The sequence below is a fragment of the Phascolarctos cinereus genome, unplaced genomic scaffold, assembly GCF_003287225.1.
Source record: "Phascolarctos cinereus isolate Bilbo 61053 unplaced genomic scaffold, phaCin_HiC Scaffold_4;HRSCAF=312, whole genome shotgun sequence".
Taxonomy (NCBI): domain Eukaryota; kingdom Metazoa; phylum Chordata; class Mammalia; order Diprotodontia; family Phascolarctidae; genus Phascolarctos; species Phascolarctos cinereus.
Genome location: NW_027555847.1, coordinates 425,094,777 through 425,119,054, shown reverse-complemented (window position 1 = coordinate 425,119,054; position 24,278 = coordinate 425,094,777). Strand labels below are relative to the sequence as shown.

General features: G+C 36.0%; 1 protein-coding gene and 1 pseudogene across 1 annotated transcript in view; one reads left to right on the top strand and one right to left on the bottom strand.

Annotated features, from left to right (window-relative positions):
• Positions 1-24,278, top strand: part of CDH12 (cadherin 12) — a 1,313,162-nt gene that overhangs the window by 97,170 nt on the left and 1,191,714 nt on the right. The window lies entirely within an intron of this gene.
• LOC110217997 (UAP56-interacting factor pseudogene) lies at positions 16,771-17,621 on the bottom strand (annotated as a pseudogene).

The following is a 24,278-nucleotide window of genomic DNA, read 5'->3' as shown; positions in this document are numbered from 1 at the left end:
AATAAAAGTAAAATCGTGAAGGACTAAGAAGAGAATGAGTAATGAGGAAATAGAGGGCACTAGGGCAGAGTTAACTTTTTTTTTTAAATTTAGTAGTGAAGGGGAGGAGAGAAATATGATGGTAGCTAAATGGGTAGCTGGGTGGTACAGTGAATAGAGTGCCTAGCCAGGATTCAAGAAGACTCATGTTCCTGAATGCTAATCTGGCCTCAAACACTCACTAGCCGTGTGACCCTGGGCAAGTCACCTCAATTTTTCCTCAGTTTCCTCATCTGTAAAACCAGCAGGAGAAGGAAATGTCAAACTACTCCAGTATCTTTGCCAATAAAACCCCAAATAGGTTCATGAAGAGTTGGACATGAACAACAAAAATGAATTAGATGGTTTAAGGTATTGAGGCAACCTTAGTGTGTTTTTAAGTAGATGATAAGGAGTCAGTGGAGAGGATGAGACTAAAGATACAGGAGCGACTGTTCTGGAGAATGGAGAGGAGTTAGAGATAGGATGAGAACCAAATTAACCCACAGGTTTTTATTAAGTGTTAACCATCGTGGCAGACACTGTTCTAGGCACTAGGGATTCAAATATTAAAAGGGAGATTGTCTCTGTCAGCAAGGGGCTTATATTCTACTGGCTTACATTTTCACAAATAAATAAAGGAGTACAAATGTGACAACATAACGTACTGAAGTTGTATGTTGAGTAGTTCTTGTAAAAAAGTGGTAGGTGAGGCCAACTGACATTGACGTTCTCTCACACCCTCTTCTCATAATTAGTAACAATAACCACAAAACTAACAGTAGTGAAAATATAAGAACATTTATATACAAATATCTCATTTGATCCCCACAACAACACTGTAAGGTAAGGGCTATTATTATCCCCACTTTTCAGATGAGGAAACTGATATAAACAGAGGATAGCTGACTTGCCCAGGGTCTCACAGCTATTAAGTGTCTGAGGTAAATTCAAAATCAAGTCTTCCTGATTCCAGGCTCAAGGTTATATACATTGTGTCAAATAGCAGCTTCTAACGGAATGTGGAAGTGTGCAAGAGTCACAAGAGTGCCAGTTTCGGAATTAGGAAGAACTAAGTTAAAATTCTATCTCTGATACTACCCGCACACAAGTCACTTCACTTCTACTTTCCTTAAGGATTGTATATGGGGTCATAAAGGAGTTGTGAGCTTCCTAAGTGGGAGGAGTTTACACAGTAGGAGTTCCATATGCTGAAACAGCAACTCAAATTTATGTGAATACTTTATTTTCCAAATTATTCTCCTTATCCCAGTCCTGTGAAGATGAAGTAAAAGTGTTTTGACTTCTGTTTTGCTGATAAGGAAATGGAAACTCAGTGGTTAAGTGACCTACCCACAAGTCACACACCCGGCAAATTTGCAGACTCAGATCTTGTGGCTCTAAGCCCAGAGTCCTTTCCATAACACTCTCACTACCTTATCCCAAATGACGACAGAAAGAAAAAACTCATACTTCACTGTTCCCCATTACAGATTTGGTTTCCTGGAATGTAGGAAGGCAGGGATGGAACTTTCTTAGGTTGTTGACAGTGTGAAGAAACCAAATTCCAGCAAGTGTTTTTAAAACTGCAAGTAGTAGAGGTTTTGTGGCTTTGTATGTAAAAGCTGCTTTAAGAACTTCCCTTGAAAAAGAGCTTCTGTTGGAATTTGTTACGTAGTTCCTCTTGAATGCACACTATTACCTTTAGGCCTTTGCCCAGAAAATGACAGTGAAAGGATATTAAAATGACTGCAGCTTCCCACAGAATCAGAATTCAAAAACAAAACTATAAGATGGAGGTAGTGAGCACTTAAACATATCACTTCTTCAGTTACCTGTTTTCTTTTGCCCGTGTCTCCCTACCCCACACCACCATCCACTTCTCATTTTTTCATCAGAAGAAAGTATCAGATGGGAAGGTCCAGAGCTGTACTAGACTAAGAAGACTGGGCTAAACGAGGGAAAAGCCAGGCCTTCTCTGGATGCCTTAATTGTAGAATTAGAGCACAGTTTTTCAGTAGAATACAAATCGTTAGTAATAAGTAGCCAACGTTTGGTGTTATTGCTTTCTTGACTCCCTTGGCTCCCTAATCCTGATGGTCTATGTTTCCTGTCGATTGTCTCTGATCAGTTACAGAATATTTTTTTTCCTTTTGAACCCAAAATTCAAACTAACATTTTTTAAATTTTTTAATTAATTTATTTTGATTTATCAACAATCACTTCCATATGCTTTTGAGTTTAAAATTTTTCTCCCTCTCCACTACCCTCCCCAAGATGGCATGCAATCTGATATAGGCAATACATATACATTCCTATTAAACATTTTCACATTAGTGATGTTGTAGGTAAAAATTAGAACCAATAGGAGGAACCACCAGAAAGAGGAAACAAAATTCAAAGGAAGAAAAAAGATAGCAAATAGTATGCTTCCATCTGCATTCAAACTCCATAGTTCTTTCTTCTTTGTGCATAGCATTTTCCATCATGAGGCCTTTGGAGATGTCTTAGATCCTTGTATTGCTGGGAAGGGTTAAGTTCATCAGTATTAGTCATCATACAACAAGGCTGTTATTGTGTACAACATTCTCCCGGTTCTGTTCACTTCACTTAGCGTCAGACCATACACGTCTTTCCAGGTTTTTCTGAAGTCAGCCTGTTCATCATTTCTTATAGCACAATAGTATTCCATTACATTCACATACCACAACTTGTTCAGCCATTTCCCAATTGATAGGCATCCTCTCAATTTCCAGTTCTTTGCCACCACAAAAAGAGCTGCTATGTTTTTGTACATGTGGGTCCTTTTCCCATTTGTGTCATCTCTTTGGGATATAGCCCTAGATGTGCTATTGCTGGGTCAAAGGGTATGTACATTTTTATAGCCCTTTGGGCATACAAACTAACAATTTTGAATGCCATTGGGTGTTTTTCCAGTTAACTAAATCATAAGAGTTTATATTTACGTAGCACCCCTCCAAAAACCAAACCAAAAGAAAATACTCCCTTCAGAAGAAACCTGTGTGAGATTGAGTGAAATATTGCACCTGTTTCTACTAATGAACAGATTCAGAGAAGATAAATTACTTCATTAATATCATAGAACAATTGGATGAAGTCATGAGCATCATGAATATCACGTTTACATATTACATAAAGCTAAGAAGGATGGCTAACATGTTAGATGTCAGGGTCCAAAAATCTTAACAAATTAGCAAAACTTGTAGAGTTGAATCAAAAGATATATTTTGATGAGAATAAGTGTAAAATCTATCACTTTGCTTCCAAAGAAATGAACTTCTTAAGTGCAAAATAAGAAAGGCGTATCTAGCCTGCAGTTCGTCAGATAAACATCCAAGAATTTTAAAGGCCTGCAAACATAGAGCCAAAAATGTGAAATAGCAGAAGATCGTGTGTGTGTGTGTGTGGGTGATATAGGTGAAATTAGGCTGTATTAAGAGAGGTATCATGTTTTAAGACCAGGGAGGTAATATTCCTTCTGTAATCTTCCTGGGTGGGAACATATCTGGGGTTTAGCATTTATTTCTAGGTGCAATTTATTTTAGGAAGAACATTGATAAACTAAAGTATGCATAGAAAAGGGAAATCAGGATGGTCTAACTTGAAAAGCCATAGATGGTATCTTTAAGGGAAGAGGGAGAATTTAATTTTGTTTTTGTTGTTAGTGGTATTTTGTTTTGTTTGTTTGTTTTGGTCAGCTAATAGGTGTGATGTCCTCCGGTCAGAAATATTCATCTTCCTGAGTTTAAATCTTGCCCCAGTCACTTATTAGAGCCTGAGCAAGTCACTTAACCCTGTTTGCCTCAGTTTCCTCATATGCAAAATGAACTGGAGTAGAAATGGCAAACCATTCCAGTATCTTTACCAGGAAAACACCAAATGGGGTCACAAAGAATCAGACATGACTGAAAAAACAACTGAACAACAACAATTGGTTTATTTTGCTTAGATATGTGATCTGGGCTCCTTCCTTAAATGGAGGTTTTGGGAGGAGCTCTTCACTCTGCTATTTAATCAGAGAGGTCTCAGGGCAGAGGGTACTGCTGAGGTATGAAAAGCAACATGCATGTGATCTTACAGGATTATACAGTTATTATGGGGCATAATGGAGAAGTTCTAAGGAATGCAGCTGGGATTGGGAAACAAAGAGATGGCTGGCTTGGACACTCTCCTTAAATGGAGATTTGGGGCACAGCTCTCCATCCATCCTGCAATCAGAAGGATCTTAGGGGCCTCTTTGATAGGTAGTGCCTATACTATTCTTCCCATCATTAGCAGCTCTTTTAACTAGGTCAGATCCCACAATTGAAGTACCTTCAAGTGTACATCTCATCTTCTCCATTTTTATTTTAGTGCTTTGAAACCAACTTTGATCTTTGCCCTAATTTAATCATTTGAAATTAAGTGAATTGCTCTAGCAAGTCAGTGGCTGGCTACCAAACATATGACTGATTCAGGAATGTCAGTCATTTTTGAATAACAAATACTATCATCTTAAAATTATAATGACAGATGTTTATAGCTCTTCTCTCACAATAAGCATGATGTATATAGTGAAAGTATTATTATCTCTGTGTGGGACAGCTATCCTTATTTTCCAGATTAAACTCAGAGGCTTCTCAAGGTAGAAAGCAGAAAGGAGTTTTTATTACAAACCCATGGGAAAGGGCGACTAACACTGAGATAAACTTTCAGTGTCAGACCGTGCCGGATGAAACCAGTTTTTATAGACCCTTACCGCAATTTACCCTCCGTAATCCCCTTCCCCTTATCCCATTGGCTGGGCTTTGGGGTACACAATCTATTTATGAACATCTTTCCCAGTAACAGAGAACAAAGGCTGTTGCACAAGTTTGTCTAGAGACAAGAAAAGGCAGGAAGTTTTGCAAAGACAAGCAGTTTAGGTTGGGGGTGGGGCTATTCTTTTTGCTAAGTATTTAAAAAAAAACAGAGTCTGAGTGGGGGAGGGTTTTGAAAGTAACAATACCAGAACCATTAACAAGAAATAATGACCCTTTGAGGAGGCTTCGTTTCTGAGAGATCATCTCTCAAAATTCCCCCTCTCATTTCTTACAATTTGAAGTCTCCTCACACCCACTTAATAACCATCAGGGTGGTCTTGGACTGGCACCCAACCCTGACTGTTCAGAACCATCAGCTTAATTTCTCCTTTCCCTTCTCTCTTAACCAGGCGGGACAGGGAGTCCTGCCATATAGGTGAGACACCCCGGGAGTAGGATAATAATTCCCCTCAAATTTTATGATCTAAGAGTTTTAGAAATACAATACAATTTAGAAATAGTAATAACTTTTGTAATACAATGAACTTCAGATAACATCAGTTGCATTTCCATATTATCACATATAGAAATTATCATTCTTATGGTAACTTTAACACATGGCAATCTTCATACCTTTAACAATTCCATTAAATAATGATAATATCCCGCATGTTAACATATGCCATTGCGTTAAGCATTTTACAGTCACATAATAATTTTTATAACAACTATTATTATTATTATTATTATTATTATTAGAGAACAAAGGCCATTACACAAGTTTCTCCAGAGACAAGAAAAGGTGGGAAGTTTTGCAAGGACAAGCAGTTCAGGTTGGGGGTAGGGCTATTCTTTTTGCTAAGTATTTAAAAAAAAAAAAACAGTCTGAGTGGGGGAGGGTTTTGAAAGCAACAATACCAGAACCATTAACAAGAACTAATGACCCTTTGAGGAGGCTTCACTTCTGAGAGATCATCTCTCACATCTCTGTTTTTCAGATTAAGAAAGTGAAACCTGAGTGAATTTACATGGTCATAATTATGTACACCTGTAATCCTTATGCAGGCTGGGACTCAAACTCTTACTCAAAGATCATCACTGTTTCAATGCTACCATGCTACCTCTCTGTGGTATTACAGCTGTCTGTGATGTGCACATTTGAAAAGCATGCATTATTAATGTGATTGGCTATTATTGCATCATTTTGAACATACCCAATTATTCTTGTAATTAAATTTAATTCAATTATGGGCATAAATGAAGTATTTTCCTTTTGTATCATTTCACAAATATTAACTTATAGCTAAAAACAAAGTAGAAGCAAAGTAGAGGAACTCAATCTATGAAGACTGTATACATTGACATTTCCTTACCCATTCATAGTGGAGGCAAGGGAATAAGCATTTTGTAAGCGCTTTACAAATACAGGTGCTTTACAAGTGCTTTTTTAAAAGTGCTTTACAAGTACGAAATAGTACTTGATCTTTGCAACAAACCTGTGAGATGGGTGCTGTTATTATCCCCATTTTTTTAATTGAGAAAACTGAGGCAGGCAAATATTAAATGATTTTCTCAAAGTCTTATAGCCAGGAAGCATTTGAGGCTGGACTTAAACTCAGGTCGTCCTAACTCTAGTCCCAGAGCTCTAGCCACTATGTCGTTGTATCAAAGACTCTAGTGATAATACGCTAAGTGATAAAACATCTTAGTCTGCGCAAATAGTGGACATAGCATACCATGACCATTTCATAGCTTAGACCACTGTGACCTGGAGAATTAATTCTAAGACCAAATAATATAAATGAAGCAGAGAGCAGTCTATCGCTGTCACCTGATGCTCTAACCATTAGATTATATTCTTAGGCTACAAATTCCTGAAGAGTGGCCAATATGTGAGCGAAGTTCTTGGAATCTATTTCTTACTTCATCAAACAGTCTTGTGTATCTACTTCGTGTAATTTTATCTACATCAGAAATTCAAGCACAGGAAACATTTGTCTAAGCCTAAAATTGAGGTTTTACTTTCCAGTTTCTTTCTTTGTCCTTCCCATAATCCTTTATTGTAGGTTGTTAGTGGAACTAGATGAAGAAGTAGTGGCGTATAGAATAACATTTGTTGCTTGTGGCAGCAGATAAGAGTCTTAATTGTGAATGATGGTATTTCAGAATATCCTGAATAAAAATTAGAGTTTCACGGTATTTTGAAATACTTAGGTATTTATAGTTTTAGGCAATAAAATTTTGACTAAAATGATCATAAGTCTGCATAAAATTATGGCCCCAAAATCCTAACTATTTTAGGTTTCAAGTCTATCTTATAAGCATCACAATGAAATGGTAAAATTCATCTTCAGAGATTGTCAAACCCAAGCAAAGTTTAATTTGGGGTGGAAACTTGATGTGGGTTTAAATTTAGCTAATTAGGTCTATAGGATCTCAGTGGATACTCATCCTGCTGGCTAGTTAGTTTATACCTCAACTGAAAATATGTGCACTGATGTTGGAAAATCAGCTGCGGTCCAAGCTGTCCAGCCTCCGAAATTGTCTAAAAAAAGAACCAGTTTAAAGCCAGGATAAATATGGCTGTATCAGAGTGTAGGGATAGGATGCTGATTGATTTGCTGATTGAATAAATCACCTGTTACCTTAACCTCACTTAAAGTAAATTATATGATCCCCAGAAACTTTAATGAGGTGAGAACAAGTCTCAATTGAACAATCAATCAAAGACTTTATGACTTGTCATGATGCTGACAGGAAGAGTATTGGGATTGTCTGAGAAAACTTAATCATATCCAATGGGCTTTCTATAAAATACAAGACCTGTGCAAAAACTGGGAGATATAGGTTAAGAGTTAAGAGAGAATTCAAAGGCTTGGCATCAGAGAAGAAAAAGGAATATCCAGGATAGAGCTGGAAGAAAGAAAAAGTAGGACTGAGCAGTGAAATTGAATGAAGATATGGAGAGTCATCAGTCATACAGGTACCTTTGAACAGAAGACTGAGGCTAATGCCACCAATTGTCCCTACCTCCTAAAGGACAAAGGGAAGGAAGTTCCAAGAAAAGCTTCCCCTCTTGATACCTGTCTATAAAGAGACACACTATACTACAGTAATAGTAGGTTAACATGATATTTTCTTGTAACCTGAATTTTGCCTCAACCACAAAGAAGCTAACGGTTAACTAGAGGCAGATAAAATGTAAAACAAGTCAAAGAGATAAATCTATGTCTGTAATTTAAGAATTTTCCAGAGGGCTCAGAACAATTTTGTAGCCTTGAACTGACTGTACAGTAGATATCTTAAACTTAACATGTCAAAAATGGAACTCATTATCTTTCCCCTTAAACCTTCCCTCCTTCCAAATGTCACTTTTACTCTTGAAGAGACCACCTACCCCCCGCCCCAATCTCCTAGGCTTGCAATGTAGGTGTCATCATCTACTCCTTACCATCTCTCACCACTCCTCCCTCTACCATCCAGTCTGTTGCCAAGGCCTACCAATTTCAGTACTCTCCAATGCTCTCCCTTCTCTCCTCTGATATTTCCAACACCCTTGTGCAGATCCTGCACGCTTAGATCATTGCAATAGCCTGCTGGTATGTCTGCCTGCTTTCTGTCTCTCTCCATTACAATCCATCCTTTTTTCAGTTGCCAAAGTAATTTTCCTGAAGTGCAGATCTGACCCTGTCACCTCCCTCCTCAATAAACTCCAGTAGTTCCCTATCACCTTTCCTGATCAAATATAAAATCCTCTGTTTGGCATTCAAAATCCTTGACACATACCCTCCCCCACCTTCCTGGTCTTCTTACACTTTCTTGACTACCGTGTACTCTTTGATCCAGTGACATTGGCCTTTTTGCTGTTCCACTAGCAAGACACTCCATCTCTTGGCTCTGGGCATATTTTCTCAATGTCCCCCATGCTGGAATGTTTTGCCTCCTACCATCTCTGTCTTCTTTCAAGTCTCAGCTAAAATCCCGCCCTTTACAGGAAGCTTTTCTCAACTCTTTTAAATTCTAGTGCTTTTATAATTATTTCCTATTTATCCTGTATATAGGTTGTTTTTACATATTTGTTTGCTTGTTATCTCCCTCATTAGCATGTGATCTTCTTGAAGGCAGGGACTCTCTTTTGCCTGTTTTTGTTCCTAGTATTTAGCACAGTGACTGGCCCACAGTAGGCGGATAATAAATGTTTATTACTGAGTGAATGAATAAAGCATCAGGAAGGGAACTGAAGACCACTATATTATCCTGAGTCTTGAAATGAAGTCATTATTCTAATAACCACATGTCTAAAAAGGATGAGCATCTTAGAATCTTGAGACAATTCTGTTTATTCAACTGCTGGGGTTCAGCCAAACTCCTTAGGGCAAGGGTAGGCATTTACATGTTGGTTTATTAGACTGAGGAGCCCTACTATGTGTTATTAATAAATGCAGAAATACAAGGTGGGAGATGTTTCAAGTCTTGTCCATAAGAATGCAAGGGAAGATCATGATGAGGTGTTTGACAAGCAACCTGTTCCCTCAATTTATCTACTTCATTCATCTCATTTACTATGGTTTTAAAGAAGGTTGAACAAGGGCCTCATAATAGCCATCACTTATTATCCAGACTATGCCATCATGCCCCAGCAGCTTCCTGATTCTGGTCCTGTGGGTCTTTTCCCCCAGTGGTGAATTCTTCTTGCAACCTCCATTGTTGGAAAAGGCCCCAGACCAGCCATCTCTCATTCTCTGAATTAGGCAGCTAAATGGCACAGTGGATAGAGTTCTGGGTCTGAGTTTAAATCTGGCCTCAGTCACTTACTAGCTGTGTGACCCTGGTTAAGTCATTGAATCTCTGCCTGCCTTGGGTTCATCAACTGTAAAATGGGGATGATAATAGTATAGGTGCTATTATTCTGAGGAGGAAATGAGCTAATATTTGTAAAGTACTTGGTATATTGCTGAGTACTTAATACTTATTCCCCTTCCCTTTTCTCTTGTTACTTCCCTTTGACACCTTAGCTTTGTGCTCCTTTGTGGTCCCCACTCTTTTTTTAATCTCCCTTTTATATGTTTACTTTTCCTATTAGAATATAAGTTTTTGAAGGTAGGAAATGGCTTTCTTTGTGCCTGGATTTTTATTCCCAGTACTTGGCACAGTTCTTTAGTACAAAGTAAATGTTTGTTAGGTAACTGATTGAAATCCCACATTTCAGATAGTCTTCTGTTCTTCTCATTCTATTTTTAAGTATGTTGAGATGTGTAATAATAGTACATATGATTATTTTAGTACTGACAATGAATGTTTGCTGTTTATACTAAATCCAACCTGTCCAATCCAGCTACTAAGAATATAATAAGAACACTTATGTTAAGTAAAACTGGACAAGAATTTTTGACAAATGTTATTTTCTGTTCCCCTTCTAAATGTAGTCAAACCATATTGTGTATAGTGGGTGAGTATATATTTTTTTATGTGCTCAGGCATTTGTATACGTGTATTGCCTTTTTTTAAACTTCTCTGAACAGGCCAAATATAATGTATAATATGCTCAGAGGAAGGTGAAGAAAATGATGAAGAGGCTCAAAACTATGTCAGTCAAGGATTGGTTTAAGGAACTGGAAATATTTATTTTGCTCGGGTGGGAAATAAGAAGGACATACTAGTTATTTTTATTTACTTTAAGAACCTTAATATAAAATAGGGAGCAGATTTGTTCCATTTGGACCAAGAGAGAAGTAGGAGCAACGGATACAAGGTGCAAATTTGGCCTCATAAGAAAACTTCTTAAAATTAAATAAAGAAGGCTTATTTAATGTTTTTTTGCATCACAGACTCCTGATAGTCTGATGAAGGCTATCTACTCCTCATAATTATATTTTTAAATAATTTAAGGAAAAGTTAAATTTGAGTTATAACTTAGTGCCAACAAAATATAATTTCTTTCTGATCCAAGTGTGCAGACACAGACACTTGAAAGTTATTCTCATATCCCATTGGAGTCTATGGACTAGAGGTTAAGAACTCCTCAATTAGCCTGATCCCAATGTGGAATTACCTGTTTCAAGAGGTAAAGTTCACTTTCATTAGAATTCTGCAAGCAAAGATTGGATGTTGCCATCGGGGAAAATTTGTAGGGAGATTGTTGTTCAGGTAAAGATTGGACTAAATGACTTGAGTTCCTTTTTGTTGCTGAAATTCGTCGGGACTGGGATATGGGGAAAATGTGAGTTGGTGATACCAGATTCAGATACCATTCTGATATTTTATTTAGAAGAGCAGAATATGCATATTTTATAGGCTGGGAGGCAGCATAATATAGTGTATTGAGATCTGAGTAGCCAGAAGGTTTGTGTTCTAATCTCAACTCTAACATAAACTTATGCCACTCGCTTTACTTCTTTTCTGTAAATTGAATGATTTAAGCTAGGTGCCCTGCCAGGAGACACAGCCAAATCAACAGAGACCCCTGTGTCCCAAGTGAGTTATGAAATACATGTTTCATAAAATAAGTAAATTCATAGTATAGTAGATCAAATTTGGGAAGAGTATAAAAAGCTTCTTACTACCTGTGTGTCATTTAACCTCTCTCTGAAACTCACTTTATTATTGGCAAAATGAAATAAAATGACTTTTTAGGTCCCACCCCTCCTATATGATCCTTTGATTCTTTAACATAGATATCTGAAGAGTTTTCAAATGTCAAAAATTTTTTGAGCCACATTAAGCTTTATTGCACAGCTGTGTCACATCACTTGTATTCTTAATTTGAGTGGTAAGGATAGCATTTGAAAAGCCCTTTAACCTATTATATCATATTAAGAGGGGGAAAATTATGTGCCACTCATGTACATATGTATATACAGATATATGCAGTATTTTTGTCCATATATCCATTAAGCCATCCTAGTACCTATGACTTGACCATCTCAGAAAATAATGGAGCAGATCTGTGCTTAACAACAAAATATATTTAGCAACTGAATCCTAATAAATAAAAGCATACACAATTGCCAGCTCATTGCTAGTAATGCTGACAAAGTAATATTCATGTGCTAACTATGATGCCTTCCTATTGAGGACCCTTAATTAGAAATAGACCGTAAAGTAGAAAGAGACACAAATTAAGACCATTTCTATAAATCTTAGAAAATTAATGGCACAGAACATATACTTACCAAATGTATGTTCTTGGAGTTAACTTTACAGAAATGTGTATTTTTAAAAATTGATTTGTTTTTATTTTTGTTGGTGCTTACAATTTTGACAATCTCATTTAGAAGCAATTTTTCCTGTAAAGGACTGAAGTTGTGCTCAAATACTTTTGTTAATCCATTCTGAATTACACAATTAAAGCTCTGCAAGGTGTACAACAGTAAAATAAATTCATTTTGTAAAATGAATGTTACATTGCAAATCCCTCCCCCACCATCATAGGACAATGGACCTTATAACCTGGCACTCTCATAAAACAGAGCTGTAGCCAAGTAAATTGGCTGCTAGTGCTGTCAACATCCTGCAGTGTTTCTGTTAATTATCTTGCTTTAGCGTCTGACTCAGATAGCAATCTCTCCAAAAGAGCAGAAAGATTTAAAGAGGCAGAATTAATTAAAATTGATTCGTGCAGTCTGTCATGTTGAGATCTGCTGGGAACCTTCTTTCTCCTCCTTTCCCTATTTCACGTTGTTGTACTACATGGCACAGGTGGGAATCTACACCTTTGAATACTAATCATGGTACACGAATGGGATTATCTGCTATGATTGGCAGAGTAATGCATGAAAGGCTATCAGAATTTATTTTGTTTAAAAGATGTCTTGAGAGACTACCTCTTTCTTCTGATGTTTTATGCGTTGGTGGAGAATGGAAGACAAAGCAGAAAAATGCAAGGTCATTAAAGAGTCTATTGAGGTTATAACTGATTGTGCATTTTAAGAAGTAAATGTTTGCCCATGTGCATTTGAAGTAAAATAGATACGACTCACATGAAAATGAGAGTTAATGGGTGATAGAAATGCCAAAAATGAGAATGAAACAAGTAAATAGTAACCCCCTTTGAAGCAATATCAACAATTACCTCAAATTGGGAAGAAATCTGTAACATTTGGTGTTCGTATCTGAGTGTTCATATCTGAACATATGTTAACAGCTAATAAGGTGACAAATAATAAGAACAAAAGCATTTGGTAATTATATGCACATTTGTTCTCATGCCAGATATCATAGGCCAAAGAATCCCTTTTTTTAATGAAATAGCAATTATTGAATCTGGCAGGTAATAGGATAAAGCTTCATAGAATTGAAAATTAAATGTTTTACAACATAAACCCAGAAGACCTTTTGGGTAGGAAAAAACTTTTTTACATAAATTTTTAAGTTCAAATGGTTCAGAGATATGCTACTATGTTTATTAAGCCTTTCCTAGAAGCAGCTGGAACTCACAATAATTGCACTGGGCCTGGAGTCAGGAATACCGAGGTTCAAATCCTTCCTCAGACACTTAGTAGCTATGACCTTGGGCAAGTCTCTTAACCTCTATCTACTCAGTTTCTTCAACTGTAAAATGGAGATAATAGTAGAACCCATCTTTTGGGGTTTTTCTGAGGATCAAATGAGATAATATTGTAAAACACTTAACAAAGTGCCTGGCACCTAGTAGTCTTTATAGAAATGCTTATTCCCTTCCATTACCCCTTCCCCCTGTCTCATCTCCTAATTGTCAATCAGCTTTCACAATGAGGATTGGATATTGAAAATAATAAGTTTTATACATCAGAAATATGGATGGTAAGACTATTTTAATGTATTAGTATTTTTCAACCAAGAAGATATAGCAAGACAAAAGAGAATTATGTTAGATTCACCTCTTCCTATGGGGCCAAGAGATCATCATCAGAATCAATATTATCATAAATAGCATTTACATAGCACTTTAAACATTACATAGTGCTTTAAGTAATTATTATATATATTAGTATTATTATCCCCATTTTCAGATGAGGAAATTGGGGCACAGAGAGGTTAAGAAACTTTCCCATGGGCCCATAGCTATTAAGTAAGAGAGGCTGAATTTGAACGTAGGTCTTATTGACTCAAAACTTCAGCACTATTTACTACCAAAGCTTCTACATTCCCAAGAAGCTCAACATTCCTATTTATAAAATGGATGTTTCATTACTAAGACTGAAATTTCCAAAGAAGATATCCATTTAGTAATCAAATAATGCTATGTCATCATGTTGAATTTGCCCAGATAAGGTCCATTATGATTATCAGAGAATTTTATAAAAGAGTCAGCTTTCTTCACAAAGTCTCACAAAATTGTATTATTGTCATGTTGTCTCATGCATAGGTCTGTTGGTATTAAAGGAACAACAATGTGTTAGCTCTAATAGTAAAGGTTTCAATATGAATTCCAAGCTTGTCTCATTTCAATCATCAAAGTTAGTTACTCAGGATGAAAAAAGCAACTTGCCACAATCCATACATTCATTTTTAAACTTAGAAATCCACTCTTCTTTACCCTAATAAATACCAGGTAAGGGAACCAACAATTTTAACTTATCATTAATTGCTTATTTTTAAGCCTGCAACATTTTATTTAAAAAAAAATTAACAGCTTTGGAATTGTTCAAAATGTAATAATTTTTTTTCCAAAAAATACCAAGAAGTACAGTGTAAAGCACCTTCTCATTAAATACAAACTTTCTTTTCATGATGCATTGCATCACTGTTTTGCGTTGATCTTGAAGCAAAAAGAATTTTATGTTGCATCCTGGAACATAGAAATTGTATACACTGAAAATAGGATAACACACCAATTAGCTGCTTAAATTCCTAAAGAAGGACTCTTTCCCCCTTAAAAATGACCATTTTCTATGTTTGTTAAAAGTCAGTACTCAACTTTGTTATAGCAAATGCAAATTTGTAATTTGAAAAAGATAACTTCAGTTTGAATAATATTATGGAAAGATGCAGACAAAAAACTTGAAAAGCCAAAACCAGTCCTATTGCTTAATGTGAGTAGCCGATAAGAGATTTCAAAATAAGACATCACCTTCGTTACTTTTGTAAAAATCATTTCCAAGAATAATGCAATAGGAAACTTAAAATATTTACTCTCCTTTCAATCTTTTCCACAAAAGATTATAGCAGCAAATTTGGACTCAAGTTTTGGTTCTTTCTTTTTTTTATAAATCATCAATCAAACTGGACCACTCTCAGTTTAAATTCCATTATTTTTAGATTGACTATAAGCTTTGTATTTATGAAAATGATTTGAAATGTGTCTCTAGTCTCCACGAGAAGCATAAATGCCCTAAGAGCAATTTTAATTTACTTTTGGATTCTGTGGCTGACTCCTTATAATTCTTTATTGGTATAAACCAGATTCAGACTGGACAGCTTTCTATCACTAGCTTCTTAAGAGACCAAGGAAAAAAATACAAAAGGGGCATGAGATGGGAGGAGTATAAACCAAGGAAATGGAATGGCAGAATTTTTTTTTCTTTTTGTAGGTAAATAAAGTCAACACTCTTAATTTGATCTAAAATCCCTGTTGTCCATTTTTTTAAGTGACGCGCATATCAGAAAAATCAGGTTTAGAAATGACAAGACCTGCAGGTGAAATGTTCCCTCTGTACTTTGGCATCATATCCCTCATGGTACACACCTATCTAAGGATCCCTCAAGCACATTCTTGGTACAACAGACCCCTTAAAACCGGAATAAAATTACCATTTCTCTCTAAGTGTCTCAAGATCCCTCCATTAACATGAAGCTGGTCACGGGCGTAAAACAATGTTACAGCTTATTCCCTGTTTACTATCTCTTCTTTTTTTTTTTCTATTTGACAAGTACAAGTTTACAAAGTTGTTTTCTTTTTAAGGGGTCCCTTCCAACATTTTTTTCCAATGGGCTTAATGAATGTAAAATTTAACATTCCAGATAGGGGAGCTCAGCACTTTATGAATTTTAACTGCTGAGATTTCTAACAGGACAGATTTAATTTATGCCAATTGTTTCAAAATATGATTCGAATATGTGGTCACGGGCACAAGTCTCAGGCCTGTGGACAGTCTGGACGATTCATATAATCTAGATGTGAAGCTTCAAGTCTCATTAGCTATCTCTTTGACTAACCATTCCTTGAATCATTTCCCTTTTCATTTCCTTCATTTGATAAAAACTTAAAAGTGAGATTTTTATAGTATATATTATTCCCCAACGGCACTACAGGTAATTATGCAAACATGTATTTACAACCTTTAAGCACACTGGGACTAATGCCTGGAGTCAAATCTCTTGCTAAAATATAATCACTACAGATTTATTCTGGAAAAGTAAAAAGTATAATGGGAAATTTACCTTCTGTTATGGACCCATTGCCTAAAAAAATCTTCGATTGATGAGAAAATAAGTTTCTGGTACACACATGCAAAGTTGTAATTCTGAATTTCCCCTTCGAATTTTTTGTACCCCAGCTGATGAAATCCATTCCATGTCAAATGCCAGTCAGAAAAGCAATAGAATGATATAGATTCATACCTCTTTAAAAAGAGATTTAAAATGGATGTGTCTATGTAATCTGAAGGGTAAAGGGAAAAATATGATACCAAATAGCACTATCACAAAAATAATTACTTTTACATGTCTGTTGCATATATAGGAACCAAAGAAGAATGCTACCCCATTATCATCCAATTAAGTCCGCGTAAAATTATTTTCTGTCAGATCGAAAAAGGACACCTTTAAGAATAGATCAGGATTTCCCTGTGTTCTCTCAGGGGATTACTTTATATGTTATAAAAATACTATTCAAAAGTAAAAGCAGTAAGAGTTATTTAGATTTGTCAGTATCAAAACAAAGTTCCATGGAATTTCTGGGACATACTTTTCTTCTATCTACTTACTTTTTCAAACAAACTGTTACTCAAATGTCTCTTTGATGGTGAATCTATCCCACAGTCACAAAGTGGCTTTCTTTGTTTTGAGTGACAGCAATTCTTTGTTCCTCCTGGATTCTAAACCATTCATTCAGAATGGTCCCACTATGTTTTCCAAAACTGTTTATGTCAAATTCTAAGGGAACTCCTTTAGGAATCTTCTTGTCTTCAGAAACGATGCTATAAGAGTATGAGTTAAATGGGGTCTTAGAGCTACTGAATTGCACCAGGATTGTCCATGGATACAATCACAATTCCTCCATTTGTGGTAGAAGTTCACCATTGACCTGTTCTCTTTGAAGTTGGTTTGTCTAACAGTTTTTCTGGGTTCACCTGGACCCAAACCTTTAGGCCTCTTCTTTTTCTGTTTAATTTAGTCCCACTCCTGGCGAAATTGACTGGAACGTTATTCCTTCTGTTTACCTGGTTAGGTGTCCTGAGAACTGGGTTTCTTCTGCATGTTGTTTTGCTTCTGAAGGTTTGTTTTCCTTTTTAACACTGGATAATATCACTGTATGTTCTTCTTACTTAGAGGTAGTTGATTGATAAGGCTGATTCCTTTACAAATCCCATTTGCTTTCTGAGCTGCCAGGTGAGTGATAACTTCATACAAACATTTTTACCAAAACCAGTCTGCTGTTATAGTCCCCATCTGGCTACTCTCATCCTGAGTTGCCGGGCACCAGTATATTTAAGTCTATTCAGTTTTGGAAAGTTCTGCTTTCTTTGTTCCTTCTAATTCAATTTGATGATATCATCCAGAGACATATTTATCAATCTTATCAAAATTTTTGTAGCTGCTGTTCTTCAGTGGCAGCAGAGTCACTACCGAGTCTGCTATCCTGACACCAAATCCGTTCATCACTCCAAGTGTCTTTACAGGTACTAGCCACTGGAGAAGGCCTGCATGTAAACCTGGCGACTTCCCACAGACTGACTCCTAGTCACTATTTTTTTTGAAAGAAATGTATGCCTTCCATGAAATCATCAATAACTAGCCTGTTCTGTATTTCATAAAATAACAGACTTACCAGGAAAAGAAGAGATACATCAACTCCATGAACATATCATTCGTTCTGTCACTGAAACAAAACATGGCTGCTTTATCCTGGATGTAAATTACAAGTCATATTATTTTTCTTATTAATTTTTAAAATTCTGATGGTCTTATTACTATATATCTACCTAGTGCTATGACATACTCATTATTCTTATTATAATCAATATTTCATCCCACTTACTCTGGTTTTTAAGGGTGGCATGTAATAGCAACAAATTCAATATAATATTTCTTCCTCTGTCACCCTTTGCCCTTTACTCCACTCAGGGCAGGGGAGAATGTTAAGGTAACATTCTTCTATAATAGACATATCCAGTGGACATGCATGCAACTATGCTTTTCTGTCAGTGTGGGTACCCAGGTACCAGTTATATTCAAAAACATGCATCTAAATAATTGAATTGACATTCACATCTTTTACTTTCATGACCTTTGGAAGGACAAATGAAAGATCCTTGTGTATAGCTTATTTCTGAGTATGGTCAAATAGTCTATTTGGCTTCTCACTCACTCACCTTCAGTGTGGTTCCCAGAAAAGGGAAATGAACACATACGCTTCTAAACAGTTCCTCTGGTTTATACAGGAGAGGAATCATGTTTCCCTGCTTGGCCTTTCCACATATCATAAATCAATTTAAGCTTATAGGCCTAATTTTCAAGATCCATGAAAGGAACAGTAATGCCTAGTAGTGTTCTGAAACCACTTCTCCAAATACAGATTAGAAAATGGAACTCAGTATTTACAAAAGTCATACCATTTGACATACTTTACCTTGAATATTCAAATGATTAGAACAAAAAAAGTTTTGTTACCTAACTTACCTCGATCCTGGTTGGACTTGTATCAACTTTAAGTATTCATGAACTATAGCAGTTATACAGGAGTGATCCAATATTTTCTATCTCTTTGATCATGGGAATATGGAGTGACTGAAAATGGCACAACTAGTACTACTTCTGCTTTCTTCAAACTGACATTGCTATGCTGATTATGCAAATTAGCTCTAACATATTTTCATCACAACAAATTGGGATTCCTATGGAAGCACCTCTGAGTGACTTCATGGACTATGTGTATTAAGGACATAGTAGAAAAAAACACTTGAGGTATAGATTGTACTAGATTACTTTTGAAGGCCTTTTTGAGACTGAGATTAGGGTTTTAATGCCTTTTCTGTAGACCTGGATTTTGTCAAAACATGAGTTTGTGGAACTAGCCAATGCCATGACCTCTGTACAGTGCAGACAGGGACTAGCTAAAGTAAGGGAGTAACATTCTGAGACCTGTGCTTTAGGAAAATCACTTTGGTAGCCCTGGGAAGGATAGATTGAAGAGAGGAGAGATTTTATACAAGAAAAACACTTAGGATGCTGTTTCAGGACAGTCCAGACAACAGATGATGAAGACATGAAGTTGGGTAATTACCCTTTAAGCAGAGAGATTGGGACAGATACAAGAAATATAATGGGGGGGGGAGCAAAAATAAGATGTGGCAATTGATGAATTATGTGAGGTGAGAGTGTTAAGAGTCAAGGAAAACATCAACGTTGCAAACCTAGGTGACTGGAATAATGGTGGTACCCTCAATAGAAAAAGCATAATTAAAAATCAAGATGAGTGGGGTAGATAACGGGTTCACATTTGGATGTGTTGCATTTGAGATGCCAGTGGGTTTGAAATATTCAATAGACAATTAGAGACAAATGACTCAAGAAACTGACTTGTGTATACATGGCACATATATGTGCATACATGTGTACATACATGTGTTCCTATGCAAAATATATGTATACACACATAAAATTAGTGTCACAAAAACCTAGAGAAGAGAGAGAATGTACAGAGATGGTGTTAATTGGTGTTAAAGCCAGCAGAAAAGTGAGAATAGTGAGGATTTTTTATAGTCCATCAGGTTTTACAGTTTGAGACCATTTGAGACTGATAAAAGTAGAAGGCCAAAATGAATCAAATTAGTTACCCTAAAAACAAAATTGTAGGCAACATCACAATTTGTAAATTAGCTAACTACTGATCTAGATTAAAATATATGCCATTGATTTGTCAGGCATAAGGTTATTTTGCTTTTTATTTTTCTTTTAAAAAATATCAGGGTTAGAGAAAAGGGAAGATTACTATTCTGTGACATGAATAACTAGACAACTTACATGTTAAACTCCTCTATATCCATGGTGGTATATGAGATATATTTTACTTAGAGACAAAAATAAAAGATATTGAAGTGATACATATTATATACGCATAGATATATTTCAGATGGAAACTGCATCGACCTTTCTAACACATGTTTGTCTACACATATAAGTATATGGGGAGGATCTAGAGAAAAGCATACTTACAAGATAAAAGCTAACATTTGAGTCAATTTTTGCCTCTCACTCATACTGCCTTTATGACCAGACATGAACCACTTAACTATACAGTGTTAGCATGCCACTATCTAAGTGTACAAGTATACAAGCAAGTACTGATCTGAATTGATAGAGGGAGTACCTCACTTGGTATTCCCTATACCAGTGAAATGAGAGGCTTCATTCAAGTAAGTGTGTACTGACATGTGTGTGTATATGTGCGTGTATGTATTTATTATTTGTATTAATGTGTATATAATCAGTTAATAAACATTTACATTAAGTACCTACCATGTACCAGGCACTGTGCTAAGTTCTAGGGATAATGTATATACATACTATATACACAAACATGTATTTATATGATATATAGATATAGATATGTAAATGCAGGTGTATATATATATATGTGTAAAAATGTATATAATTTTTACTGTCACATATAAATTTGGAGTGGTAGATAACCACACTTTTCTGAAAAGAACCGATATGTGGCAATAAGAACGTTAAGTTTTCTTCGTTAAGATAGATGGAAGAAATCCTGACAGAGAATAAATTGGCTTACCTCTTAGAATTAATAAATATATAAATGCATTTTTAGGCATAATTTTTAAAATTAATGATATGCAAATATGTTCATTCAACACTTTTACTAAATACTTTTACATGAGTGGCACTGAATTTGAGATTTAATAGATATATGTTTATATATGTATATATATACATACATATATTTGTAGGTATATATATAATAATCACTGATTTGCATTGATATTATTGTTTCAAATTTGAAATAAACCATAGGAGGTTTATGGGCTTTAGGTAATTATGTTAATGACAGAGATATCATACCATGGTTTATTGCCATAACCATTCCAGAATTTCAAATGCTGAAGGCCAATACTAATTTATCCCTAGAATACCTGAAAAGCCAAGCAGATTGCCTTGATGCAGACTGTTGCTAAGGGGACATTGACACAACAATAATAGGAAAATTTTCGTCTCTCACATGTGAGAGCTTTACTGAGTGAAAAGGGTGTCTGATTGTCTGGTAGAGAAACAGTCTGCATCAGGCACTGTGTACTTGTATTGTCTCATGAATCACTGCTTCCTATTTCAGATTTACTTTCAGAATACAGGAAAGAAATCATAATTTAGCAATATAGTTTTCTCAGTGCTGAACTTCTTTTAAAGGCATTTCAGTAATGTGTTTTTGCCTGTTCCCCCCTCCCCCCAATTCTCATCATTTTTCTTGACTAAACACACTTTGGAAACTGTAGTGAGATGAATCCCGAAGTATCCACCCAGACTAGCAAGAAGTAATAGCTTGAATCCATTTCAAATCCATTTTTATATTCTAATAATTTCTTTTTTTCTTATGCCATCTTTGAATTATCTATCACTTTCTCATTGTTCCTCCCATAGCCACAAATAATTTGAAAATAGAAAATATGCTATGGAAAAAAGGTATTCACTCAAATTTACTTATAAATTGAACTTTCCTTTAGATGAATACTTCCTGCCTCTCTTTGCCAAATAGTTTTCAGCTTATTAATCATGTGGATCTGATCAACTGTAATAGTGAAAAGAATTTTCTTAAGAATTGACAGTGTATAACACTGAAAAATAAAATCAGAATTTTAAATTATAGAAACACTTATACTCTATTTGCAAGGCAATGTTCTAGGTACTGTTGGAGAGACAGAGATAAATATTTATTCTCCTGGACATCAGACTTCACAGTCTAGGAAACTTTATCAATATTAAATAATTAAGGTAGTAAGAACATAAATATAAATGTTTGTAATGTAAAAACAAAACACTTCCATAACACCTTGGAAATCATTGACTCCAGTGACATTTTTTCCTTTTTTTTTTTTTGGCAAGACAGTTGGGGTTAAGTGACTTGCCTAGGGTCACACAGTTAATAAGTGTCAAGTGTCTGGTCTGAGACCAGATTTGAACTCAGATCCTCTTGACTCTAGGACCAGTGCTCTATCCACTGTGCCAACTCCAGTGACATTTTACCAATGAGAAAACTGAAGCCCAAAGAAGTTAGATGACTCAGGTAGATTCATACCACACTAGTATTTAAAGTGAATTTTGAATACTAGTTTTCTTGATTCTGTGTCTATGATTTCTTTCATCTATAATAGGGGTTCATATCCTGCTTATATAGACGCCAGAGGGGTTTGGGGATATATTTCAAAATGTCAATAAACTTGGGTGAGGTAAAACAATTTTATCTTCACTAATCTGTAACTGAAATTTAGCATTTTCAATTATGAATGGAAATTTTAAAAAACCATGACATTTTGCTAAGATGGAATCCATGGACTTCATGAGACTGCTAGTTTGGAAGGGATCTATAACAAAAAAAATGTTGAGATGCTCTCTATAGAGAGCAGGTGACTAAAATACTAAATGTAAAATTGTAATGAATAAACTAAAGACTAGCTGACAATAGAAAAGCTTCTGTGTTTTGCTAAAAGCAATACTAATGAATTCTAACCCTAATAACAGAAGGGGGAGAAAGGGATATTTGAGAAAATTCTGCTGATCCTTTAAGAAGCTGAGTTACTTGAAAGGCTATGGAAGAGGCTGTGAAATGGGATTCAGTAGGTGTATTCACTTCTCCTATAAGTAAGCCTAAGAACCTTAAGTCCCTGAGAGCATAGGCGACTTGGAAGCTGGGAAATAGAGTTATTATTGAATCTCTGCATTGGGAGGGACTCAGTGTTCTGACCCAGTGTACTGTTGTTGTCTCATGACAGAAAAGTTCATGTCTCCATAACTACTACAATCTGGTTTCCTGTGTAACAGGAACTAATTAGCTTGCTTTATCTGAGCATGGTGCTAATGAGGCCAAGGTCATGACTCAAAGTCTGTTGCCAGAGACTTCATCCCAGACAACTCTCTCAACAAAACAATATGAACTTCAAAGGTGTGTGTGTGTGTGTGTGTGTGTGTGTGTGTGTGTGTGTGTGTGTGTATGAGTGTTTGAGAGAGGAGGCAAAGGGAAGAGAAGGAAAGGTAGAAGGATTAGACTGGAGATAGGAAGGAGGGAAGGAGAGAGATTCTGAATAAATTCTGGGGGGAAATGAAGCAAAACAAAACAGCAACAGAAACAACTTAAGGTTCCTGTTGTTCAGAGGATGGACCAACGATATGAGCTCTGTTAATATATATGACAAACTATTTTTGTACCTGACAATAATACCTGAACTGAATTTGATTAACTACCTATGTGGATACTATCTTGAGAATGAAAATAAGATATTCAAATTTTAAAGCCTTTTGTGATGAAAACATAAACTTTTCAATATGAAACCTACTTAATACATTCCCTGTGAGATTGTTTTATTTATTTATTTATTTATTTGTTTATTTATTGACTAATCTTGTTCAGGCTCTAAGTTTAGGAGCCAGTGCTGATCCCCCTGCTGATCTGTCAGAGAACCTTGACCTGCTTTGTTTCTGAGCAGAGACAGTTCACTCCTCCTTAGGCAGGACAGTATGCCCTGCCCGCCCACCGAGTCCCACCAGCGCACTTTCCTAGAGCTCACTATATTGGGGGGAGATGGTGCAGACACTCAGTGAACTCCTGTTTCTCAAAACTCACAAGCAGAGTTCTTCCAGCCCTGGGCTCCCTAGGAGCATGTGCTGCAGACTTCCCTCATCATGCCCCCCAATTTCCTGTGAATTTTAACAGAGATATAATATCTGTCAGTGAAAAGTACCCTAAATTCCAAATAAAATTCTTTCTTCTGATGGCAGCATGGTATAAGTAGATGGATTGCTAGACTTGAAGTCAGACTTCGGATTAATTTCTGTGTTAGACACTATTAGCTTCGTGATCATAACTGAGCTACTTACCTTATCAGAGCTTTAGTTTCCTCATTTTTAAAGTGAGGACAATAGTAACCACATTAATTAGTTCAAAGCACAATACTTTGTAAATTTTAATGCATAAGTAGGCATTCTTAATTAAAATGAGTGTTAATTAGGCACACAAACTAGTATATAAAATTATCTACCTATTTACAGACGTAGTGGGAATATAGACTAGGTAGGATCCTTTTCTGGTGC